At 42.0% G+C, this 26,791-nt stretch overlaps 1 long non-coding RNA gene across 3 annotated transcripts in view; it reads right to left on the bottom strand.

The window, feature by feature from the left end:
• Window positions 1–26,791, bottom strand: part of LOC112551666 — a 304,599-nt gene that overhangs the window by 187,605 nt on the left and 90,203 nt on the right. For 2 of the 3 annotated variants that reach the window (XR_003095965.1, XR_003095964.1), the window contains exon 2: window positions 23,574–23,700. The exons of the other annotated variant lie outside the window; for it this stretch is intronic. This is a non-coding gene — a long non-coding RNA (uncharacterized LOC112551666). The remainder of the gene's footprint in view (window positions 1–23,573; window positions 23,701–26,791) is intronic. 3 annotated transcript variants of the gene reach the window in all.

Raw genomic sequence — 26,791 nt, 5'->3', positions numbered from 1 at the left:
CTTTCCTGCCTATGCAGGGGGTCAGACTCGATGATCTATTGAGGTCCCTTCCAACCCTAACATCTATGAAACTATGAATCTATGAACCCAATTATTCTTGGTTTGAAATTTGAGTTTCCGTTTCCTCTCTATTTACAGCAGCTGAAGAACCCCACTTGGATGAAACAATCTGGAACCAGACCGTCTGCTTTGTAGGTTTCTGTGATTAGAAGGCAAGTAAGAGGAGGTTAGCCATCAAAGATTATATAGTATGCTGGCTGTAAGTGACATTTTCCATGGAGTGAAAGGTTGTCTTCTAACCCAACTCATCCATAGCAGCTCTGCAGGAGAGTTTGAAGCACTAGGAGTTCGAAGCACTAGGCCTTGAGGAACTTGAGATGAAGGCTGTGCTGGCATGTTGCCTATTCATTTTCCTGCCTAATACCACCGTGTCCAAAATTAAAATCTAGATATCCCGCTTGGAGATTCAATTCAGCAATTCCTCTTGATCACGGCTCATTTAACATCCAAGATGCCTGGACACAAGAGTGACTTAATTCACACCTTAATACAGACATTAGTATTACAAATCCCACCATTAGACCAGTTGGCTTTCATCTCCCTAGATATCTTTGGTCTTTTCTAAACCACATCAGGACAGGACACGGCAGATGTGGATTTCTATTGCATTGATGGGGCTGGAGTAGCTTACTGAACTATGAATGTGGCAATCCTTTTCAAACTTTGACCCACATCACTCTTGAGTGCCATCTCTGTGCATTTAATGGAACTCTATTGGATTTGAACAATACTACACCTGAGGCTATCAGTTTACTGCAACATTTGGACATAGAATTGGGAATATGTTTTTCATTGCTTTGTGATCATTATACTGCCATATGCTAAAAAAATTAATTCTGCCCTAAATGGCTAGCATGTTAGTCTTGCCTATTCTCTGCTTATAGTGCATGAGAACTGTAGTTTTCTCAAGCCTGAAATACTTTAGTTTAGCCAAGTGACTAGGATCAACAGAAAGGTTGCAGGCTCAAATTGGAATGGCTTGTAATAAACAAGAGGTAAACTAGGTGATCTGATGGTCCCTTTTCCCATTAAATTCTCTAAACTTGTGTCCTTGTACAAAAATTTATCACATGGGATTCTAATTCTGATTGGAACCTGTGTGTGCTTCTGTAATAAACACTTTAACCCTAATCTTCAGATGTGATAAGCAACAACCCACTCCACTGAACTTAATTTCTTTGAAGATACACAATATCATTTGAGATCACCATTTTATATGAAGTTATGCAAAATATTTGTGAAAGTGTATAATGGCTCTGAAATTATAAAAGAGCCTCCATTCAGATAGCACATGTACACACACATGCATGCACTAATGTTAACAGACACTAACATTAGGGGTCAGTGGAACAGAAATTGGGTGGAATCCAGAAAATAATAAATGATCTCGAGTAAAACTGGCAATGACCCTGGGAGACTCTCTCAATTCAATAATGTAACCTGGCAAGTTCTCAAGAATGATAAATTCACAAATAATCAATTACATCTGGGTTAAGAAGAGGTTAGGCTCATTGAAATGAAGTTTTACTTGACACACTTTAGTTTTACATTAGAAAGAAGAGCAAAACAAAAGTCCAATACTTAACAAGGAAGGAGAGAAAATAAAAGAGGATAAGGAGAAAGCTGCTGTATCCAATACATTCTTTACTTCAGCCTTCACAAAAAAGGTTCATTGTAACTGGACACTTAGCACAATTAATTCTATCAAGGGATATGAGCACGTGTTCAAATAGGGAACGAACTGCTCAGCAAATATCTAGGTAAATTGGATGTATTCAGGTTAGAAAGTCCTGATGAAATTGCCCTGCAGTACTTATAGAATGAGCCAACACAATCTCCAAACCAGGAATGATTATCTTTGGGAAATTATGAAGCACAGGGGAGGTCCCAGAAAGCCAGGGCAAACATGATACCTAGTCTTATAAAGGATCATTAGGAACACTTGGGGAAATATAAACCAGCTAGCATCAATGCAATAACAGACACAATAGATAATGGAACAAACTATTAACAGTTAACAATGAGTTACCTACAGATAACAAGCTGGTAAGAAACCTAACACCACGGATTCATGAAGAGAAATTCATATCTTGCCAATCTAATTTCCTTCCTTGACTGGGTAACTGGCCTAGTAGATAAGGAAGTAGGGGATTAAAAGATGTGATATCAGTAAAACTTTGCCACTGTCCCACATGTTATTTTCATAACAAAGGGAAAGCAGTCAAAAGTGCAATCACCATGAAGTGGACGCACAGAGGGTTGGAAAAACCCCCACATTTTGAGTAGTAATTTACGGTACGCTGTGGGCGCATCTATACATGCCCCCCACGGCACTATTGTTATTACACACCCTGCCCACAGCACCTTTTGGACATACTAAACAATGGTGCAGTAACAGCCATTACTGCACTGTCCTGGTGGCGCAGGGTTATTTTTCAATGTTACATCACCACAGCGATGTGCTATGACAAGGTAGCTCATCACTATGGTGGCATAACATTGGCATCATGGTTTGTGCTCACAGATGCTACATTGCTGTAGCGATGAGCTACATGGCTGTAGTGCATTGCTATGGTGATGTAGCATCACCTATAGACATGCCCTGTAAGCCTAGAAGAATCTTTTAAATGGAATCCTAATATGGTCAAGCTCTATTCAATATTTCCATAGACGTTGGAATAAAGAGTATACTTGTAAAATTTGTAATAACCTCAGAAAGATTGCAAATATTTTAGACGGCAAAATCAATCTATTGGAGAAATGATCTGCTGTCAACAAGTTGGAATTCAATAAAAACAAATGCAAAGTGCTAATCTTTGGGAAGAGAAATCACATGTATAAGTGCAAGTGGAGAATAATTGGCTGGGCAAGCACAGAGAAGAAAAGGATTTAAGGGTTATCATGGGTTCAAACTGAATTTAAGTCAATGAAGTGATAAAGACATGGGACAGCACAAAGAGTAATCAGCTCATTTCAATACTAGTAAAAGATTTCTATCTGTAAGTACATATAAGTATTGAAGAAGCTCACAAGAAGAGGTTGTAGAATTTCTCCCATTGGAGATATTTAAGAACAGGTTAGGCAAATATCTTCCTGGGATAGCATCATTATGTTTATCCTGCTTCTGAGAAAATGACTAGAAACTTACAATTCTATGATTCTATTACTTGGCTTTTAGTCCATAAAGAGCAATTACATGTTGCAGTTAGCTCTTCTTAAGGGTGCTTAAAATTAGAAAGATTGTACTTTTTGACTAGTTAACTAGTGCTAAGTGCCATTGAGAAATCTAAAGTTACGCTGCTTCAGGGGAGGATTATCATTGATTGGTGTTAACTTCTGAGCATTCCAGTGATATAAACTGACCGATTTGGAGTCCTCCAGCATCCCAGAATGTACCATTCCCAGCTTTTTCCACTCTCCTGCTCCAAGGACAAATGTCCCACCACCCTCCACTCTGCAGCAGCTGGCAAACCCCAGGAGGGAGCCTCATCAATGACCTGCCCACCCCCAGAAGCCTGCACTGTATACCTCCCCTTACCACTCCCCTGAAGATCTTCAGTCATCCAGTTGCTGTGAGGGAAGACACTGTACCTTTATATTTGAAGAAACAATTTGATTGCAAGACAGGAGGTGCTACTGGCCCTGGCCAAAGCTTGAGCCCCATTCCCTGGGAGGTGGGGGGTGTCAGCTAGCAAGTGGTGCAGATTCTTGGGTTGCCAGCCCCAGCTCTTTCGTCCTCTGCCTCCCCTTGCAGCCACTGTCAGGAACTACCTCTGGCTTTCCCAGAGGGGGCAGGAAGTTAGGCAGCTGGCTGTATGGCTGGTTGGCATGTAGCCACCCAGCATTATGAGTTATAAAGAGCTTGATGTGCCTGAACTAGCCTCCCAACCCCCACCAGGGGAACCATGGACAGATTCCTCATCCCCCTTTGTAGCCCCCTCACACCAGACCAGTGCCACCCCCCAGCACCAGATAGCCCCCTTGCAACCTATTCTGATTTCTCCCAGCCTCAAGCCAAAAGGGCTGGCTGTGTTGGAGGATCAGGTATGCCTACCCCTAGTGCCCAACCCTCTACCACCACCCACAATTTATTGAAATAAGTGAGAACCTAACATCTTTTTTTCTCTTCTGTATTTTATTTCAATCAAATAATAATGCTTTTAAATAACTACCCTTTACACAAAATCCCACATGTCCCATATCCATGTTTTTCCACCTCCAGGCATGCTGATCCCTCTCCTCTCCAGAGCAGGGAGAGCCCAGGCATCCAGGTTAAGACATGCCCCTACTCACCAGCCCTCTAATGGCAAGTCTGAATGGTGCATATAAGAGAGGGCATTAACCCTTAATGTGCCACTGATCATTAGCTCATGATAACCTTAACACCAACTAACATTCCCGACAATTAAGACTTGCCAACTCGAACATGCAATCTCACCCTTACATTCTGTGCCCTCATGCTAACTCATGACAGTTCTGTATATTAAATCAGATCTAAAGGAAAATACCATCTATAAAAAAAATCCAGAGCTGCCAATTAATTTACATAATATAAATAGAATAAGCCCCACTTCATATTGAATAATCCTTTTTTATTGCTGTTTGTTTCCCCTAGTGCATTCACTAACAATTATTTAAGCAAGTGTACTGTAGCTCTGAACTAATTATGCTTAATACCATGCTAACTTCCTCTGCATCATCAATCCATTAAAAACAGTCCCATTAAAGGAATGCCTCACTGCAAAACATTATCCCTGAAGTCACCTGGATTGCAAGGCACTTTAAAATCAAGCTCTGCTATTTTATAAAATTAGTGAATGAGAAAACAGTAAACAATAGCAAATTCATCATGCAGTATGAACATGCTATAAAGAAACTGTAGTAAGATATTTCCTTTGTATTGTGCATTGAGTGGCATCATTAAAGAATAATTACTTCAAGGTTATGAAAAACTAATCCAAATATATATTTCTCAAAAATCTTTCTTCTGCTTTCTGTTTCTGTACTACAGTGTTATAAACTTGTTACAACTTGGAGAATTTATATTTTTCAGTACTTCCCTTGTCCAAATCATTTCAAACATGGTAAAACATCTAGCTTTACTCCCAAGCCCTAATCACTGAACTATTACAATGTTGATCTGACTTCTTTGTTCAGTTAGGTCAAATTGAGTGAACACACAGTAGAAATTCAATTACTGGTATAATTTTAACAAGGAAGCATCTGCTGTTATTCTGTCACTAAGGAATGCTTGCAATTGCTATTAGAATTTCAAAGTATAGGCATGTCCCCATCCCGTTTCTTTACCTAAATAATGAGAGACTACACTTTCTAGGGATAAGTTGTCCTCTTCCTGAAATAATCAGCTGCATGAAATAGCTTTTAAATAATTCATAATTATTACAGAAATAAGGAAGTGCTCTTGCTAATAGATCCAAAGTGGAGAATGTGTAGGTGACCTACAAGCCAGGTGGGCGTGGGTCTAGGATAGAAGTATCTGCCACACAGATCATGCTCCACAGAATGAAGCTGGGACTAATAATTAGGGATGTGTGAAACTTCAGGTGCTGATTCAATTCGGAGGAAATTTGGCCCAATTCGGTAGCCGAATCTCCGAATCCAAATCAAATCAGGTGACCAATTAAAAGGTCCAAATAGTTTCAAAGCTCTCCGAATCAATTTGGAAAAGATTCAGAGAGCTTCAGTGATTCAGACAGTTCCTGCTGGCTGCAGCAGGGAGCTGGACCTGGACTCCATGCTGGTAAATAGGGGACGGCAGAGGGGAGGGTAGAGGAGGGGGAAGGGGACCATGGAAGAACCCCTGCTAGGGCCCATCCCCTGCCTGCTCCCTCATCACCCATGACCCCTGCCTGCTGTCCCAGTCCCCCCACCCCCCCATGGTTGCCTCGCCTGGCCCCAACTCCCCATTGTTTAAAAAGAAGCCCCCACTCACTGGGTGTTGCCAGGAAGGGGGATGATCCCCACTACACCATGCATGGACATCTCTGTCAAAAGCCCCCCAACTCCTACCCACTCTTCCATCTCCCTCCCCCCCATGGCTGCCCTGTCCACCCCAGCTCCTGGCTCTTTTAAAAATAAAACAACTAAAACCCCAGACTCACCAGCTGCTGCAATGGTGAGTGAATGGCTTTTTGGGCCTCAACACACAGCTGAGGGTAATGGGGGGCAGTGGGGATTGCCCCCCCCCCACTGGGCAGCAGCCGGTGAGTCCGGGGGGGTTGTTTTTTTTTAAAGGGCCAGGAGCTGGGACGGGTGGGGCAGCCCCCCCCCCCACATAGTGTGGGGCAGAGGGAAGCAACAGGGATTGCCCCCCACTGGGGGAGGGGTTGAAATCCACTGGAGGGAGGGGTTCAAAGAGCCAGGAACTGGGGTCAGGCAGGGCTGGGAGAGCTGGCGGGGGATGGAGCCTGTGTGATTTGGAGATTGGCTGATTCGGCAGCAGCCAAATCTCTGAATCAGATTCAGCCAAATCAATTTGGGACAGTGATTCAAATCACTGAATTGAATCACTGTCCCCTGAATTGGCTGAATCCGAATCTGAAGCGAATACTAGCTGCTTCGCACAGGCCTGAAGTGGCCTTCCAGGAGTTTATATCCATTGTTCCTGGTCTTCCCCAGGGCTGAATCACCGAATTCTTGATGTACTCCCCTGATGTAACATTAAGCTACTACCAAGTCCCCTCTCAGCCTTCGCTTCTGTAGGCTGAAGAGGCCCAAGTACCTCAGCCTCTCCTCGTATGGCTTGTCTTGCAAGTCCCCGGTCATATGGGTGGATCCTCCCTGGACTTCCTCACATTTTTCCACATTCTTGTTGAAGTGTGGGTCCCAGAACTGGACACAGTACTCCAGCTGCAGTTTCACCAGTGCAGAGTACAGTGGGAGTATCACTTCCTTAGTTTTGCATGAGATGCAATGGTTAATGTAACGGTTTACTAGAGGCCCGATGCCCAAAATGGATAAAGGCAGGCATTCAATGAAAATGCATGTATAGATATGGTTGCAAGCTGTGCTTTGGTGCCTAGATATCCTGGAGTCTCTTCAGTTTTGGGCAAAAGCCACAGTTAGTGGCAAGGAGTAAGATCAGGCAAAAGGATTTGTCTCAGCTGGTGGTGCCAGGCCAGGTAATGATAGATTTTATTTGAGGAAGATGGTTCACATTAGGGTTTAAAATATCATAATAGGCAGCCAGGAATCATGTGATATGAAATATTTAAAATCTAGGAAGTATTTGAGTTGTGTAGTGAGCAAAAGAGATCATGCAAGAAATAATTGCTAACAGACTTGCAGACCACTTAGATACTTGCTCTTGGGAAGCTCGTGAGCTTCTTATTAGGGTTTATTCCTGAGAAGCACTTAGATATAGTGCTTGATTCACACCACCAGTTGTGCTTACAGGTGAATGATCCAATATACTCAAATTAGATTCAGAATGATATTGTTTCTTTGGTTAGGCTATGATCATGGTTAGGGCTTGCAGCCTGCTTACGCTCAGTCAATCAGTCAGTCCTGAGGCTACATGACCATTGGGGAACCTTTGATGTAGCAATAACTTCTTCCATTCTTCTGGGTCTTTTGCAATCCTTGTACAATCAGTCAATTTTAATCCCATCCCATCTTCGATGTTGGTAGTCCAGCTCATCCAAAATTTGTTCCTCATTTTATCTGTCCACAGAACCCTGCAGGATGGTAAGGATGATGGGCCTTCTTGTTATATGTCCAAAAACCACTGCATCTTTCTTCTTATTATGATTTCAAGTAAGGGTTCATATTTGCCAACTTCTTGTCTAATCTGATCTGTCACAAATGCATTTGTCCTGTGTGCAGGGTAGAGTATGGATAGAAGTCTTCTGAAGCACTGCATTTCAAAGATCTCAGTTTGTTTTTCCAGAGCCCTAGTGAGCATCCAGGCCTCACAGCTATAGAGAGTTGTTGAAGTGACAACAGCATTTAGTATGTGGGGTTTCATTTTCATTGTGATGTTGCTGCTAGTCCAGATTTTATTCAGCTTTGCTAGTTGTCCAATGGTGATGGGTATTCTTGTTTTTACTTATTTTTCTGATGTAGCATCTATAGGGATGGTTGTTCCAAGCTATTTAAAGTATGTTACTTTTTCTAGCTTATTACCAATTTTTACTGATGCATCATCATTGCTACTAGCTGATATGATCATTACTTTGCTCTTCTCTGCACTAATTTCCATCCCATATCTCTTTGTAGCCTTATGCAGCCTTTCGGTTATTTCCTTAAGCTCTTCTGCAGTTCCAGTTATTAGATCAATGTAATTAGCAAAACGAAGATTGTTAATTTCTCATCCTCTAACTGGCACTATTCCAGTGAAGTTCTCTAAGGCAGCTGACATGATTTGTTCCAGGTATAAATTAAATACGCATGATCAGCCTTGGCATATTCCTACTGATGTTGCAAAGCACTCCACAATGTTGTTGTCAAGCAAGACTCCACTACTTGCATTGCCATAGAGTTACTCTTTAAGACTTATCAGTGTGGCACTGATGTTATCCTTCATTGACGGCCAATGTGCTTTTTGTCACACCCTATCAAAAGCTTTTTTTTTTAAATCTATGGATTTATGATGGAGTTCTTTTTGATGGTCACGGCACATTTCACACATGATTCTGAGGTTGAAGATCTGTTCTGTGGTGCTTACACTGCCAGCAGAATAAGGCAACAAACAGCTTTTCAAGAGCAACCATGTAAGTCCTTCATACTTTGACTTTCTACATTTCTATTTTGAAGGATGTTTTTATTTTGACAAATTGATGCCAATAGGATGTGCTGTCTCCTGTTCGGCATGCAAAGAATTCAGCACCATACTGGAATGGATGGATGGTACATTGTTTGAAAGTTTCTTGTTTGCAGGCAGCACAGATTCTGAGGAATGAGTCAGATTGTTGGCTTCATTCCAGCCACTGACTTGTAGGCTCGGACTGCCATTAGCAAAGAATGATGGAGAGAACCTGCACTAACCCGATTTATTTAAGGATTGGGATAGATATACAGGTTGATCTAGCCCACCAAATAGAGTGGAAAACTATGACAGTCAAGTTATGCTTCATGACCTATAAGTTATTTTTGGACACTTTAATTCTTCATCCTGAGTGGTAAGCCTCAGGCAGCTACGTAGTACTCCACTGTCAACTTCTAGCTGTGATTTCTGGGATACTGAGGCTCCACCGTTTTGTGAGAGTGAATAAGGGTATGAAGGGCCATTTGTGAGTTCCTGAATCACTTTATTGGTTTTCCTTCCTTACAGAACCTAAAAACATGCCATTCCTAGGACCTTTTCTATTTAATGATTCTATTACAAAAAGTGAGTTTCTCAACAAGAGAGACCATTTGGTCTCTTTTGACAACCTGGATATGTGGTAAATGTTAGGAATAGCCAATTCTCCATCTAATGGCACATGGTTGATGATAGTATTCACCTTGCTGCATTTGAAACAGAATGCACAAGATCAAAAAAGGCTTGGATGATACACTGCCATACTTAGATGGCACCAAGAGTCAAGAAAGATAAGAAAAGTGCCAACATTCCTCTGGAAATCCAATGTATGAATGCCTTCAGATGACCTCAGATTGACAGGGCATTGGAGGCTACAGGTTTCTTGTGCACATGCTTATTCCAGTTTTCTAAACTTGTAAAATAAGACATTGAAGCAAGGCAGTGTTTTTCAACCTTCTTTTTATTTGTGGACCCCTAAAACATTTTTAATTGTAAGTGTGGGTATTCACGTACTTTGATTGACCATAGTCATCTTTTGCAGACCCCTTAGACATAGTCTGCAGACCCCCAGGGGCCCACAGACCACTGGCTGAAAACTACTGATATAGGGGAAAGCCCCAAAGCAAAGTAGGAATGAAGGTTGGAGTTCATGTCAACTGCTATCCTGGACAAATCAAACCATTTCATAAGCATGGTTTAACGGTTATAGAAGGGAAGATTAGTACTCTGGGGGCATGTCTACACATGCGTTAATGTGCCTTTTCTAATGTGCATTAATTTTAGTACCTCCAATGTGAGGTACTAAATTAATGTGCATTAGGCTATGCTAATACACAGTAGTGCATTTGCATACTTTTTTAGTAATGCTTAATGCACAGTAGACTATTTTACTGCTCGCTAACACAATGTCACAGTTTTTTTACATGATGCTTTAATGCTTAGTAAAATAGTTTGCTGTGCATTAAAGTGCACGTGTAGATGTGCTCCAGTAGTCTTTATGTTATGCAGATGGCAGGATGAAGTGTTACCTTACAGCCTAACTTTTTTCAGAGAGACATAAGCATTTGTAGGTGATATCAGATGCTATGAATGGACTTGCAGTTACCAAATAGAAAGGATTAAAGTAATGTAAATACAAAGGATAAGGAAAAGAGGAGAAAAGCATAGGAGGATGGAGCACTATTGAGAAAAGTTTAAGTGGTTTGAAGAGATCCTTTTCTTATCCGTTGTACTTAAATAACTTATTACTTTCTATTCAGAACCCTTGCTTTCTGCAGATCTATTCATAGCATCTGATGAAGTAGGCAGTAACCTACAAAAACTCATGCCTCTATGACTGAGATACCCTCTAAGAGCACTTTTACATGTGTTCTGAGGGTGTGGGGGGAGGGGCGGCACTTTAATTAGAGTGGCTCCGAGAGCCTCTGTAATCAAAGTGCCACCGTGTCTCCTGTGGAAGAAATCAAACTTTGCATTGTGGTTGAATCAGAATTGGCAGAGCCATCTTGGTTTATTTAAAGCTATACAAGTGATCACAAGGAGGGTTCTCAAAGGAACTCTGACCTCTACAAGTTTACAAGCATATTTATACTTTAGACAGCGAGAAAAGATGCAGGGTTCAGACAAAGCAACCTTGAAAGAAACAGGAAGTAGTTGATCGTTCGTTTGTCACATCTAAGCAGTTTACTTTTTCAGCAAACACATTGTTTTGGGAACAGCTATCAGTTTTGGGGTTTTTTGGTTCCTGGAAAGGAGAAGGTTAATATCTGCATACAGACAAAACAAGGCATGAAGGTTTTTCCTTATCTTAGAACATTTTAAAACACATAGCATCAGCATCAGCATCTTTTTCTCTTCTCTTTCTCTCTCTCTCTTCTTAGTCAGGTAAGAGGCCTGGTTAAACTTATTTCCACACTTCTATATTGGTGTCCCCCCATTTAAAAATGGTGGTGGGGGCACTTAAACTAAAGCTCATTTGACGATCTTTAGCTCAAGTGCTCCCACCACCATTTTTAAGTGTGGGGACACTGATACACAAAATGCAGGAGGCTGCTGGAGCATGGTAATTGCCATGCTCCAGCAGACTCAATTATCTGTGCAATTAATTGAGTCTGCTCCAATGTGCTAGAATTCCAGTGCATTGGAGCATCCGCAGCACTCATGCATAGGTGCTCTAAGGTGTCACCCTGCCTGCCTTCTGCCTGACTGCAGGCTGAGATGGCTAACTACCAATTTGTCTCCTGATGGGAAGCTAGCAGAGTCCCATCAGTTGATTTTTCCTAAAACAACCAACCATCCCAAAAGTTGAGGGTATGACAGCAAGGTCTACCTGAAACAGGACTTTTGTCCTGAATTTGAAATTGACACCAAGTGGCATCTCGCTGCATCTGTTGAGAGCAGTAGGCTACCTTTTAAAAGAGAAGCAGTAAAGCCATTTCCATGTGGCATTGTCCAGATTAATTAAACTCTGCCTGTCAAGTGTGAACATGGTTATACTAATTACCTCTGCTGACAGGAAAAACTAATTAGCCTGGGCTCAGTGCCATGCGAATATAGCTATGCTGCTCGCATTTGGGGAGGTGGCTGTATGCTATGCTCTGAGCACAGAAGAAGATCGGCAAGTTCATATTCTAATCATACTGTACACAGCAGGCACATCTACACATTCATTAATGTGCCTTAGATACTGCACATTTAGTTTAGTACTTGCCTAATAAAGTACTAACTAAATGCATAGTACTTAGAGTCACTATGCGGTAGCACCAGCACATGGTTATTTAGTGGCTCTTACTATGCATTAGCCTAATAACACCATGCAGGAGGGTATTAGCATGGTTTTTGCCGTGACACACTACTGTGCAGTGGTATCGGGCTAACGCACAGTAAGCGTCTCATGTAGATGCATCCAGCCAGTACCATGATGTGTATGCCAACTGGAAACAGAAGTAAAACCAACTGTCTCCAGTTTAGAGGTCTGTGGAGCATTAAAATCTGAGTCCCACATTTCGCTTCCTGAAAGTTGATTCCTTTAGCTTTCTCTTAATAAAAAGCATTAACAGCATACTTTATTTTAATTTAATGTGATCATTAGTATTTTTATAGAACACTAGCCACTGGGTTGTATGCATTGGGTAGTGTACAAATTTATCAGATTGCGTGGCTGGATGTTTTGAGATGACAAATGTACTTGATACTACACTTCCATACTTTTCATATTTTATGAAAGGAAGGAAAAAAGTGAGGACCAGCCAGCACTTAAGGATTTTTTATTCCTTTATCCAAACTCGATGATGATGTTTGTCATGTATTGTTTGCCACTGCTGAGGTACATTAAAATTGTTTTTGTCCCTGTGGCTTCTATGCCTACTATTCTGCAGATGTTCCAAATTACCACTTGGAAGGATAAGTAATAATTCAGTTTAAATGATAGTTCAGATCTAGGCTTCCCTGGGAAGAAACCTGCTGATAATCAAAAACTATTTTCTTATGGCTTTGCAAACTACAATCCCTTAAAGACTGACAGAATATTACCAAGCTCACTCCTGACTACTGCAAGGCAAATCATTTTTTGTCCCAACACACGCAGCACAGCAGACTTTATGAACATATGCTAGGTGCTGGCCTATCTAGCTCAAAAGGTATGATTCTTGCCATGTAAGTAGTGGGTGGGAGGAATGACATGCCAGGGATTAAAACTAAGACTTCCTACAGATTGACTGCAATTTTAGTACTAACAAGACTTTATGTAATAATTGGATTACTCCCACCTTTTTGTATTATCCTGTCACTTGATGAATTTCTAGCCAAACCACTTAAAACACAGAAAAAGGAACACATTTTAATCATTCTTGTTTTCTTAATCTTTAGGGACATTTCTGCCTTTTGATAATTACTTTCATGGGCTTTTAGGTCTATGACAAAATGGAGTAAAGTTGGCAATGGCACAAGTATTTTCCAGATATGCTGGAATAAACTAAGGTGAATAAATACAGGATTCAACCCCTTTTAACTTTATTCATTAAAGTTGCAAAACATTCAAAGTAAAAATGAAGCCACAGAATGACTTCAGATTGAGTCTTCTACCTACCGCTTAATGCCAGGGTGTATTTGGAAACTATCTGGGTAAAGAACTGGATTCAGTAAGCAAATCCCATGAGAATATGCCTCTTCATTCCTCTCTTTAGGAGTGAAAAACTCAATCAGGGAAAACTCATTGAAAACACTGATTTTACTGTGATTGTTCTCAAAGCACTAAGGAAGAGAGAGGGTGGTAAAACTGGAATCTGTGGGCACATCCCCATGAGCAGGAACATGTGTTTTCCTGGGGACAACTAGCAGTGGCACAACTAGCAGTTTGCAGCATGGCAACCAAATTAGATACCAGGAAATCCCTGTCTGTGCACTGCCAGGAAATGACTGGTCAGAGTCACCCTCCAGCTGCCAGCTAGGCTCAGCAAGCCCAGATTGCCGCAGCTGCTGCCCTGGGAGGCCCCCAGGATTCCAGGTAAGGCTTCTGGGGCCAGCCCAGGTGCTGGCCCCAGCCTTTCCAACTCCATCTGGGGCAACTTGCCATGCACGAGAGTGCATGTACAGGGGTGTGCATGGGGACAACTAGCAGTAGCACAAATATGTTGCCACTGCTAGTTGTCCCCATGCACACACCTGTACGTGTGCTCCGGTACACAGCAAATTGCCCCAGATGGGGTTGGGAAGGCTGGGGCCAGCACTTGGGCTAGCCCCAGAAGCCTTATCTGAAATCCTGGGGGCCTCCCAGGGCAGCAGCTGGGTGTGCCTAGTGTAGCTGGCAGCTCTGACCAGTCATTTTTTGGCGGTTCACAGACAGGGATTTCCCAGTATCTAATTTGGTTACCATGCTGCAAATATGCAGCACTGCATATGTTTCACGAGTACTGCATACATTTCATGGCACCTCAAAAGGCTTCAAGGCACCGCAAACCACATGTTCCCACTCATGGGGATGCGGACTGTGCGTGCATCTACACATGCGCTTTACTGCAGAGTAGGCTAATTAGCTCTGCTGTAAATTGTCACCATCTACACCTATACTGGTATTAGGGCACAGTCAACTAACTAACTTTGCTGTAAGATGGTACTGTTTGGGACAGTACTATCTTATAATGATGTAACTGATTGTGGTGAAAAGCGGACTCCTGCCTGCTACCTAACCACACATCTCGGCAGGTTCTGTATGTCATGCCCCAGCCCGCCCCTCTGCTGCTTGATGCCTCCACCTGGAGCCCAGGTCTCAGCACCCCAGAGCCACCTGCCAGCCTGAGCCTGCTCTACCCCAGCTCAGTTTGCTGCTGCCCCAGGTGGATGTGTAGAAGCTGCACCCTGGTGAAGTTTACTCTGGCTCCAACTACTTCAGAGTTTATTGCTTTGCATAATTGCTCATGTAGATGCACCCTGTATGTTGCATTGCACTAAAGGTGAAATCCCAACCAATTTGAATTCAGGAACAAAACTCTCATTTACCTTAATGGACCCAGAATGTTGCCTCTACTACTACTCTAATTTCAAAAATATTTCTGTGGTGCAAATGTTGCCAAGTCAAGCTAATTCAATTTGTCTTCAGTCTCTATATGCACATTCTTAAATTGGGGAGAGAGAGCACGGGGATGGGGAAGGAGGCATATTTCTGTCAAACAAGTACCTATGTAAAACTGAGTATTTACTTCTGAGAGAACTTCACAGCAGAAAGCTGGCAGGTGTTTATGAAACTCATTAGTTTCACGCAGTTTTACATAAAGAATCCTAAATAAAAATTGATGAGCAGGAGTTAGTGAAACACCAAGACAGGCATCAGTTATTTCTAATTAACCTAGTACTTTTTCCAACAAGTAAATCTTTGGTGTAAAAATATTTTAGTGTGATGAATTTAATATACATTTTTCAATTAAATTATTTTGGCTCACTTCTATCATATTTCTCATTTTTTTTCTTCTTTAATTCTCTTTACTATCTTTTTTTTTTTTATATGAAACTAAACCCTAGGAGCCTCCATATGTTAATGATCTTATGCCACTTTTTAATAGTTTTATATATCTGACATAATGTCCTTCACCAAATTTTCACTCTATACCACTGCTATGTAGTACTGATCTCAAACCCCCAAGAATGAGTAGAAAGACTGTGCAATTCATACACTCAAAAAGACATAAGGTAGGCTGGAAGTATTAGCAAGCTCCCCGCAGAAATTCTAAACTGTTGTAATAAAGACTTAGTGGGAATGATTAATTAGATGAGGGAGGTGGGAAGCTCTCCTAATTCAGTGAAGTAGACTAAATTTAAACTTTAAGGGTTAAATCTGAACAGTTAATGTTTTGAGTTCAGCAGTCTCATCTTTCATCAGGGGGCAATGTTCAACCATGGTGGCTCTGTTGGCACATGGCACCTCTCCAAAACAGCCTGTGCCTTAGCAACCTGTCCTCAGAACATGGGAAGGAGAGACGCCTGGATCTTGGACCATGTAGCTGTCTTTCACGCTCTACTAAACTTGAATTCTGATGGCATGACATTTCTACCATTATGGTCTTTTTGCCAAACTTTATGGCCAAAATGAAGATCTCCTCAGGTTTGGACAGCGTGTAGCATGAGGTAGTCACAGTAATGCCACCTCTGGGAGGATAAAGCATTAGAGCCAAAGTCAGAAGTAAGCCGTCTGCTTTGACAACATAATTTCCTGGATTTAAGCCACAGAAGACAGTTTTAGGAGTAAGGCCCTCAACATTTAGTATGGTTGGTAAGCAATACAATATAGCAACTGTTTGTACTTGTGGGAAGCCAATCTCAAAGTTTGCAGATTTACTTTTCTTTCGTTAAGTGCCCCAAAGCCTAAATACCAAGGTGTTTATCCAAATTGAGTGTACAATAGTAAAACTGACCTAAAAATCTTAAGCCACCAGCAGTAGCATAACTATGCTTGGATGACTGGGGAAGACAGCTGTTGCTGCAGCTGCCTGATTGCAGTTGTGCAGTATTGTGGCAACTGGAAGCTGCTCTGTGTGGGACAGCTGCCCTGGGTTCCCAAGTACATCATTACACTTCTGGGTATAAGGCTTTTCTCAGAAGATGCCCAGGGCTTCCTGATGCATTGTTCTACCAAAAAGTAGTGTTTTGAATTATGAAGAGTGTGGACAAAATGAACAGGGAACTGTTATTCAAGTCCCATAATATTAGAACAGGGGGGCACTGATTGAAATTAGTAGGAGACACATTAAAAACTAGCAGAAGAAAATACTTTTTAAAGCAACACAGAGTTAAATTGTGGAATTCAGTTCCACAGGAGGTGGTGGAGGCAGATAGCATATCCAAGTTCAGAAAGGACTAGACAAATTAATGGATGATAGATCTATTAATAGCTGTTGAACAGAATGTTAGAGATGCTTTCTTTGCCATCTTTAATCCAATGATGGTAGATGCCAAGAAGGGTATTGAATAGGGGATAAATAACTCTAGATGTATCTGATTCAATAATCTTCCTCTAGCATCAATTTCTGCCACTGCTGGAGACAGATAATAAGCTAGATGGACCATTGGTCTGATCCAGAATGGCCCTTCTTGTGCTCCTATGTTCTTATATAGTGGTTTCACTGAGTAAAGCTGGGGTGGGCTAGATATTAAACATCCCTTGGGAATAATACAGCAGAGACAGTACTGTTGCTGTATGTAGTAACACATGTTAACTCTCAGAGCTCATTATATATCTCTTTTCTTTTCAGCTTTCTAGGTTTTGTTGAGCTTTTTAATGCTAACTATGAGTTTTAATACATGATAGGAAAGACTACCTCAACTTTACTTCCATTTAACCTGAAACAATCTTTTTCTTATGTTTTATTTATTTATGGGGTAGAGTTTTACAATCTACAACACCCACACATAGTTTAGTTTGAATTGTGGACAAGAACTTAGGCAGGAAGGGAGGGCAACAAAAGGGAAGCTTTATTTTTTTTTTCTTTTTTACGAGAGCAGATTTGTCTAGCAGTCGACAAATCACTAAGGCACTTTGTCCTTAAACGCTCCTCAACTTAAAAAGGAGGAAATAAGTTATTACCAATTATTATTATATAGTTGTTTAGTGAGCATTAACAATTACCCCTTGGCAATCATTCATTGGTAGCCAAAAGTACTTTATACCACCGTTAACAGAGATGAGTTACAGAAGCAGTGATAACATGTATAATGTACCATTACTTGAATTAAAACAACAATCTTTGAGATGGATGAGATGGAAAAGCTGATTATTTATGACAATTATCTTGCAATATAAGGACAGAACAAAAACAGAAAGCATCTGGTATTAACATAAAGTCTAGGCTATAAATCTGTTGCACAGGTAAAAAATACATAAATGAATCTGAGCAGAGGGGAGCTCACCCTGAAAAATGGTAGTTTACTGGACAGTCACCTTCTTTGTGAAAATTTTCCATCTACTCATTCATATCTCCATTTTTCAATCAGCTTCATAATAGACTTATCAAAACTTCAAAGGCAAGAGGAAATTGATAGAAACTTTTCTCTTTAGTCATCTTGTCCACTGCTTAGGGGAAAAATAACTAAGGAAGCTGGCAGGGAAAACAATTCATCTGCAACAATGACATTATTACTTAAGAAAAAGACATTTGCCCTTGAAACCAAGGGCAAATACATGGCATGAAATACTGTATTTAGTATATGGTAATAGAACTAGAAAAGCCTTTATCAGCACAGACTGTGCCAAAACCCAAAATGAAACCTGAAATTAATTTTCATTTACCTGTCCCTTCACCTATAAGATATTAATTATACTTTACTTGGTAATGCATACCAACTATACCATTTGCCATTTCCTTCTCATATTTAAAATCTCTCATTGTTTTTGCTGCTTGTCTTGGACTTTGCCTCTTTCTCTTAAGTTTGTAATTTATCACTAGCAAAACAATACTGCCATCCTGTCTTGGAGAGGATGTAATTAAAGAAGGCGAATCACAAAAGCAGGTTTATACATCATGGCAGAAGCCAGGATTTAGTTTGAAATACTTTCTTGGCTGTTTGGTTGGGCATGAAATACAGAGCTAAAGTAGTTGAAAGGTACGTTGTCAATACTGGTAAATTCATGAGAGAATATCTGTGTGATAGGAAGAGATCATCCCTGCACTGTTTAAGTAGCAATATTAAGGTAAATATTTTTTCTCAACATTACAATACCAGTACTGTATATTCACTCACTGGAGCCAACTTCACACAGAGCAATGTCATTTCATTTGGGTCACAAAACCTGTGTGACCTGTTAAGTTGTGGGAAGTCAGTGTTTCTATTGTTCTACATGTTTGCTTTTTATGCAACCAATTCTTATTGATGAAAAGGGACCTGAGACATAAAGTCTAGACATGCAGGGTGGCTATAGAGAGAGAACAGAAACAACTAGTTAAATTGCCTGTGAATTTCAAGCCCCAGCCTGGCCCCATTCCCCACCTGGCTCCAGCCTCCCAGCACTTAAAAAAAAAAGCCCCACACTCCCCAGCTGCAGGAGCAGCAATTGGGGCCTCTAGGTACTCATGGCAGAGCCCCCCTGTGCAGCACGGGGCAGGGGGGGGCAGTGGGGATCGCCCCCCCCAACCTGGTACCCACACGGCAGCTGCTCCATGGCGCAGGTGCAGTGCAGCTTGGCAGGGCACTGCACGCTGCCTGGAAGCTGGGGCCACTGGGGATGAGCACTGCTGGGCTCCAGCTAACATGTGGAGCTGCTCCAGTTCCCAGGTGAACCAAACCAGGGGCTAGGGAATTAAACTGGGGACTGAGAATTGAACAGGGATCTGGGGAATTGAACCAGGGGCTGGAGGAACATTCAGGTCCCTGAACATTCCCCCAGTTCCCAGTTTGATTCCCCAGCTCCCCAGTCTTTCCCCCAGTAATCTGATTGCTTTCCCCAGCTCTTCCTGGGGGGGGGGGGGGGCGCAGGCCCCCGGTTGATGTGGGATGACATCAGGCTGCCATTGCTAGCTGGTGACTGTGGCAGCTCTGGGCTATTTCCCCAGCCAGCAGCAGCAGCCTGTTGAAACTCTGCAGAGATCTGGGGGCTGCACTGCCCAGCAAGAACTGGGGGAAATGATCAGAGACCTAGGGAATCAAACCGGGAGCTCCAGCTGAGAGGTGAAGCTGCCCCAGCTCCCAGACAGTGTGCGGCACCCTGCCCAGCTGCGCTGCTCCCACACCACAGGGCAGCTGCTTTGCAGGTGCCAGGTGGAGGGGGGGCAATCCCTGCTGTCCCCTGCTGCCCCACACTGCGGGGGGGGGGGCTCTGCCATGAGCCCTCTCTGGCCCCCAATTGCCACTGCCAGAGCTGGTGAGTGTGGGGCTTTTTTTCTTTTAAAATTTTTTTAACATGCCAGGACTAGGCTGAAACCGGGCAGGAGATGGGGCTGGGCAGCACAGCCATGGGGGCTTCTCCCATGGCTCCTTTGGCTGTGCCTGCCTCTGCCGTGGCAGGGGAAGATGCAGGGTCTTTGCCCTGCTGCCATTTGCCCGGCCAGCATGGGGGGGCAGGGCACAATGCATGCACAGGTCACTCTGGGTGGCAGCAGAGCATTGACCCCACTCCCAGCACTACCGCACCTGCATCCCACGCCCCGCTCCCCAAGTAACATGCCCCCACCTACCCCAGCTGGGTAGCTTGTCCCAGCCCCAATCCCTTCCTCCCCCATGCCCCTCCTCTCCTCTCCCCGAACCCCATCATGGGGGGGCAGGGCACAATGCATGCACAGGTCACTCTGGGTGGCAGCAGAGCATTGACCCCACTCCCAGCACTACCGCACCTGCATCCCACGCCCCGCTCCCCAAGTAACATGCCCCCACCTACCCCAGCTGGGTAGCTTGTCCCAGCCCCAATCCCTTCCTCCCCCATGCCCCTCCTCTCCTCTCCCCCAACCCCAACAAACTTACCAGCTGAAGGCAGCTGTCAACTACCTGTTTAGTCAATGGCCAAATCTCTGAATTGGCCAAATCTTTTTCTGAAGCTTTTCTGAATGCATTCAGATGTTTCGAATCAATTTGGAGCTTTTACTTAGTCCCCTGATTCAATTCAAATTTGGAGATTCAGTCCCTGAATCAGGCTGAATCTCATTCAAATTGAATCAGCTACCGAAGCTTCATGCAGCTCTACTTACCATTTCATCCCAGAGATGACTTGTTCTGAAAGCTTGAACAACAATATCATAGGAGAGACTTACAGAGAAAAAGAACTTACTCATTGTGATCATTTCCAATGACCCTTTCTAAATTGTCCTAACACTTTGAAGAATAGATATAGAAAGTTGACATTTGACAAAGGAATAATCTAAAGTGAGAAAAATGTCTGAGAATTCTGTACAAGTTGGTCTTGATATGGGTAAGCATATTAATTCACACATACATATATATAAAGATAATGGTAGTGCTAACAATTTCTTGATGTTCTACAAGAGGGCAAGCTTTTCTGCATCTGCTTTTGTGGCTAATATGTACTGACAGATTTGCAAAGTGCAAGTGAGACATTAATACTTGTCTATATTTACTGATTTGACAATTCAGAAAATTTCAGAAAGCTCCTTAGGTTACAGTATGAGCAGTCTTTCATCCTAGCTCATATTAGAATATTGTAGGATTCACTCCCACAAAAAAAAAAAATCAGTTGAATCTGATTTAGAGGTTTGTCAACTAGTTGAAGTCTGCTTCCCTTAAAATTATTTCACTTAGGAGAATGCCACTTGTCTTTACTCTTACTTTTCTCCCTACAGGGATAAAGGTTAGAGCAAAACACTAGTTCTGCTATAGTAAAAGTTCAGAATTCCTTTCCATTGGATTGATTTTCCTATATGTTCTAAATCTGAATAATTCTGGGGATTGCTTTGACATTTGTGATGCATCATGGAGGTCCAAGGCAGAGTTAGTCCTTCTACTACCCTCTCCTCTAAAAGAATCCAGCATTTCTTAAAGATGACATTTTACCAACTTCATTTGAGTACACCTAGGATTTTGATCAAGGCTCTGATTGTGTCCCCACTGACCTTAGTCACTTGATAGTTCTCCCTGATAATGTATGATTCCAAAAGCTTTGGAGAACACTAAAAAACTACTGAAAAAATAAAATAAAACAAAACAAAATAAAGCAGTTTAGCAAACGTTACATTGTGCTGCTACAAAAAACTGCCAGGATTTTTTTTTTTTTTTACTTATCAATATACTGACTGAGGAGATGTAGTAATGTCACAGTAGCAAAGCTTCATCTAAATCTTAATCTATGTAACTGAGGAAGTGTGTGACTTCAGTAAATGATTTCCTGTGACATGGGTATGAAAGGACAGAGGCCACCAAACTGCTAGGGGCTACATTTTTACATGCAATGGGCTTTTAATGTCTCAATGCTTTAATAAGAGAGGAATATATTGAAAATATTAGGAGGAGCTAGATTATAAAAGGAAAAGAGGATGGGGGTGCAAGAAGAAGGATAAAAAGCATGCCAGTTTATGTCATATGCTTAAAGTAAATGAAACTGTCACATAATAGCACTCGAGATGGTTGGGATACAGAGTAGATCTGATTTATCTCACTGGTCCCGAGAGTGGTTACACACTCCAGATCCCAAGCAAACATAATCACAAATGTTATTCTCCATAACAAGGGAGGAAGGAGCACTGAGAGATCACTTAGTAACTGCCACCACATCAGTCCCACAGCAGAAGCATAGTTCTGCCCAAGACGACCCTGCACACATACCACCCCGCACTACAGGTATATGGAAGCAGGGCTGCTCTGAGGTCATCCCTAGCATCCTCTCTCAACCACACCGGACACCTAGGTCTAGAGAGCAATCTCTGAGGTTTACCCTGAAGAAGCCAAACCAAATATTGAGGCGGTTGAATTATGTGTGGGGAAGCAATGAAAAGGACAGGCTGTGCAATGTCTTAGCTAGCACATGCTACTGAAGTGCTGTAGACATGTCCCTCTGGCATGGACCTGCTAGGTGACCTGGAGCAAGCCACCTCACTTTTCTGTGCTTCCCTTTCCCTGTTTCTAAACTGCTTTAAAATCTCTTGGTATTATTGTAGCTGTAGTAGCCTTCTTCTAGCTATAACTCTTCCCAGTAACTATAACTACAAAAAATAAATCCTCTTTCTGTTCAAAACTAGGGAATTTAAAAATAATGAAAGGCCAAGGTTACCCTGTGGCATTTTGTGCCCATTTAGAAAATTAGTTCAATGATACTCAAACCCAAGAAACCCTCAAAATGTAGAATTTCAAGGCTCACACCAATAGAAGCTTAAGTCTGTCCTCTTTCTGTTTGGTTTCACCCACAGTATTCAAGTTAAAACTGTATTCACATGTTACTAAATCAGAAGACTACTCACTTTTCATCTCACTGCTGAGAAATTTGACAGCAAGATACTATTGCTACATTACTACCAATGTGATCTGAAGAAGAGAATGCTGATGTAAGGCATATTTGATGTCTCGTGGTACATATGCACAACTTTTCTTTTGATCACACATGGGAGACGGGCACAGGCCCTTAGGCGCTTCATGATCCTTACAATATATTCACTGCTCTATTGCCCACTTCAGACTCATCCCTATATCTCCTTAACTGCTCCAGCTAATCCCCATACTGTTCAATAAAGCAAAGTTGCACCTAACATAGTAAATGCAGCCATGGAGGCAGATAATTCTCAGTGACTATGGCCAGCTCCAGAGAAACCTTAACTCTTCTTCTGGTTTTGAGATGTATGAAGGTCCCCAATATCAAGCATGCTAGAAGAACACAGTACAAGCTTAAATCCGCATTAAAAGGTTGGGGTTTCTTTTGGGGGGTGGGGAAGCGGTGAGGAGGTGTTCATCAGTGAGGTCATGTATATATAACCACTTGTGGCTTAAGGTACCTACAATAGGGGTGTTAAACTTATGGCCCACATCATATATGCCGTATCATCTGGCTCCTGTGGATTCCAGAAGACTAAGACTGTGGGGAACAGAGCAAGGGCCACTGCCAAAATCTGAGATATGGAATCCTACTGGGGATGTATCAGTAGTGGGAGGCAAGTGACGACTGCATTATCCCCCACAGCTCCATGATGCTGCTCATAGGTGACGCATGGGGGGACACATGTGCCCCCCCTGAGATAAGGTGCTGCTGACTTCTGTGGGCAGTCACTGCCTGCACCTCCCCTCCCCTCACTGCCAACGTGGCTGCCAGTGGCTGCAGGTGGTCCCCACTTACCGCTCACTGCCACAGTGCCTCCCCCAGTCTCAGGAGGCACCAGTCATTCATGATGCTGCTCATGCCAACACTGCTTATCCTGCCAAAGGAGGTAGGTCCAGATCCAGCACACCAGGAGCCCTGCAATCTGTATCAAGCCCAAAGGAGTCAAATCAGTTTGATACTCTTGCTCTTCAACATAAAGGATGGCAGAATCTCATTAATCAGTAGTTAGGGCTAACCAAGGAGTGGTGTTATATTATCTTAGTGTACCTGTATGGGGAAGCTGTTCTGACATGCTGTAATTACAGCATGTTGGAGCAGACTCAATTAATTGAGTCTGCTAGAGCATGCTAATTAGAGCACTTCAGCCAGATTTTGTGTCTCATGTATCAGCCACTCAGAGCCACTCTAATTAAAACGCACCTCCCCTCCCCGCTCCGCCAGCAGACCCTGTAAAAATGTCCTTAGGATCTAATTTTTAGAGAAGCTGGGAAACAGCAGCTCCCACTCATTTTACTTGAAATTGTAGGTGCTCATTCAGCATTTTTATTAAAACAGAACTGCAACAACAATCCAAAAACCTACTCTTAGTCATCAGAATAAAGCACACAATTGCTTGCTTTTCTTTTTCTGATCTGATTCTGATATTGTTATTGGTTTATGTCCTCTTTTCTTTCCCTAGCCCCTAGTCTTCCTACTTTTACTTGTGAACAAAGAAAGTGCTGGATCATCATCAGGTGTAGATCATATCTATTTACAGCTGCCCCAAGGTCTTTCCCACTTTTTTTACTATCTTTGCCCTATTAAATTTCCTTTACAGGAATGACTGAAAAAGGAGAAAGGGAGTGTACAGAGGATATGTAGTTTATTCAGCTGAGCTTGGCTACTTTATCTTAGATCTCAGCTTTTATAAGATAGAAGTCACACTCCAAGTGTGCTTAGCCCTTGGCCTCCTGACAACATCCATTGGGCAATGTACACTAAATGTGTGCAGGTTTCCTGATAGCCCCAGTTCCAATTCCTAGAAAAGGCTGTTACTATCTCAGTTGTAATTCTTCACTTAGAGAAATTTGATAAGAGTAATATTTGTGCCCAGCTCTCATCAGAGCTGATTTTCAGATATTGGCACAGGGGAAGAAAATCTATTTAGATAATCAAAGTCATAAGTGATGATCCCCCTGGCTGTGTTGCAGCTAAATCTAGTCTTCTAGACCAACAATATGATATGATATTAGGGATTTTTTTTACAGTTGGCTTAGGTTTAAATCTTATAGATGGACAGCTATTTGGGGAGGGGGAGTGAAAGAAAAAAAATCCACACATGATAAAATATTTAGTGTCTGAGTATTTTATTCCTAATTGCTAAAATTTTCCAGGTAGTAGTTTTATAATTAAGGAACTAATTTGCTGAATGGCCACAGCATTGGTTGGGATTTGACTGACATTCAAGTCCCAATTTTGCCACTAGCCTCTTGGGCAATTGTAGGTAAATTACTTCCCTGCTCTTGACTGGTTTCCCAAACTATAAAATGAGGATAATCATACTGACCTTTCTTTTGAAGTGTTTTGTGATCTGAGGGGAAAGGAGTTATACAGGAACTAAGTATTATTATTTTCGGATCTGGATTAGGGTAGGAATCAGATTTTGCAGCTAAATAGGCCTAGAACCTAGTGTTATAGCCTAGGATTTTCAAAAGAGTTGGCACAGGCCTCATTTTGCTCTTATTGCAACAAGGAAGAGTTTTAACAGGGACATCCAGGGAAGCAAAGTAAGGCAAATGTTTAACTGCTTTGAAAATCCCACCCATATTAGATAGTGCTAAAACCTTCCCAGCTACTCTGGCAAACTTTAGATAAAATGCTCTCTTAATCTAGTGTGAAGGACAATCACAAATAGACAAACTGAGTTTGATTTTTTTGATTAAGATCTAATGATAATTAAAATTCCAGATGTGTAGCAAAATTAAAGTCACTATGGGTGCCTGCATATGTGCAGGGAGGCTGCTCCTGTGCACTGTAATTACACCACATCAGAACAGACATGATTAATCGAGCCTGCTGGAGTGTGCTAATTAGCCTCAGAGCATGAGCAAAAACACCCTAAGGGGAAAAGCTGGGAAACAGAAGCTCACACTAATCTCACTTAATTGTAACACCTTTATATCTCCAAATTTGGCTTGGATTCTTGTTAGAAGTTCTAGCAATGGATTTTCCATTCTTTTCTTCCAATAGAACTGCAAACACCAGTTTACCAGGAAAATCATGTAAAAATGTAAAGACATTTATATATTTAAAAAAAAATAAATAAAATACAAATCTTCCCAAACACTTTAGAATATAATAAGATGCATCTTATTTGGGGTGATAGCTGGGGTCAATTTTACTTAAACCTATCTACCTGCCCCAATATAGAACCTGGAACTGTAAACTATATTCTGATCTCCCTGCTTCTGTAAGTATGGCAACTTCTTAATTATACTTTATTTGTATGTTTTCTGTAGTTCTAATACTTGTGTAAGAGATGACTGGATTAGCAATTTGGAGGCCTGATCCTACCAGCCTCTGAATGCTCTCAGTTTCTTTGAGGAGTTTGAGTAGTCCTTCTTCTCAGAATCCTATATGTTCTTGTGTGTTAAACTATCAAGGAATGGGTTGCTCTCTTGAAGGCTACAGAGGTTTGATACAGTGCATCCATATTTCAGAAGATGGGTATAATAATATTTGTAAATTTCACCAAATTCCTTACTGTAGAGCTGATCAAACAAGATCCCAGTGTCAAAAAAAACTACTGATAATAAAAAGCTATGTGGCGCACGTGGCAGCAATTTACACCACCAGAAAGGGAGCTTGGCTGCCATCTGGACTTTGAACAGCTGGCTCAGTGCTGCTGCTGCCCCAGGAAGCCCCCAGGACCTGAGGTAAGGCTGCTGGAGCCCCAGGTCACTTTGCTGCGCACCGGAGCATGCGTGCAAAGGCATGCCTGGGGACAAATCGCAGCAGCATAAATATGTGCAACTGCTATTTTTCCCAAGGGAAATTCAGCCAGAAAGAGCACGAGTCAGAATGTGAATTATGTTTGCACACCCAGCAGTGATAACATTGCCTAGCATCCAGTGGTACCCCTGGAAGTGTCTCAAGACACCCCAGGGTGCCAGGGCACCCTGGTTGAGAATTACTGCCTTAGGGCAAATGAGAATCAGCCCTAACTCTTATTATAGTATACAGCAAAAATATAA

This window comes from Alligator sinensis, unplaced genomic scaffold, assembly GCF_000455745.1.
Source record: "Alligator sinensis unplaced genomic scaffold, ASM45574v1 scaffold93_2, whole genome shotgun sequence".
Classification (NCBI taxonomy): domain Eukaryota; kingdom Metazoa; phylum Chordata; order Crocodylia; family Alligatoridae; genus Alligator; species Alligator sinensis.
Note: the sequence above shows the minus strand (reverse complement) of the source record. Positions and strands in the feature narration are given on the sequence as shown.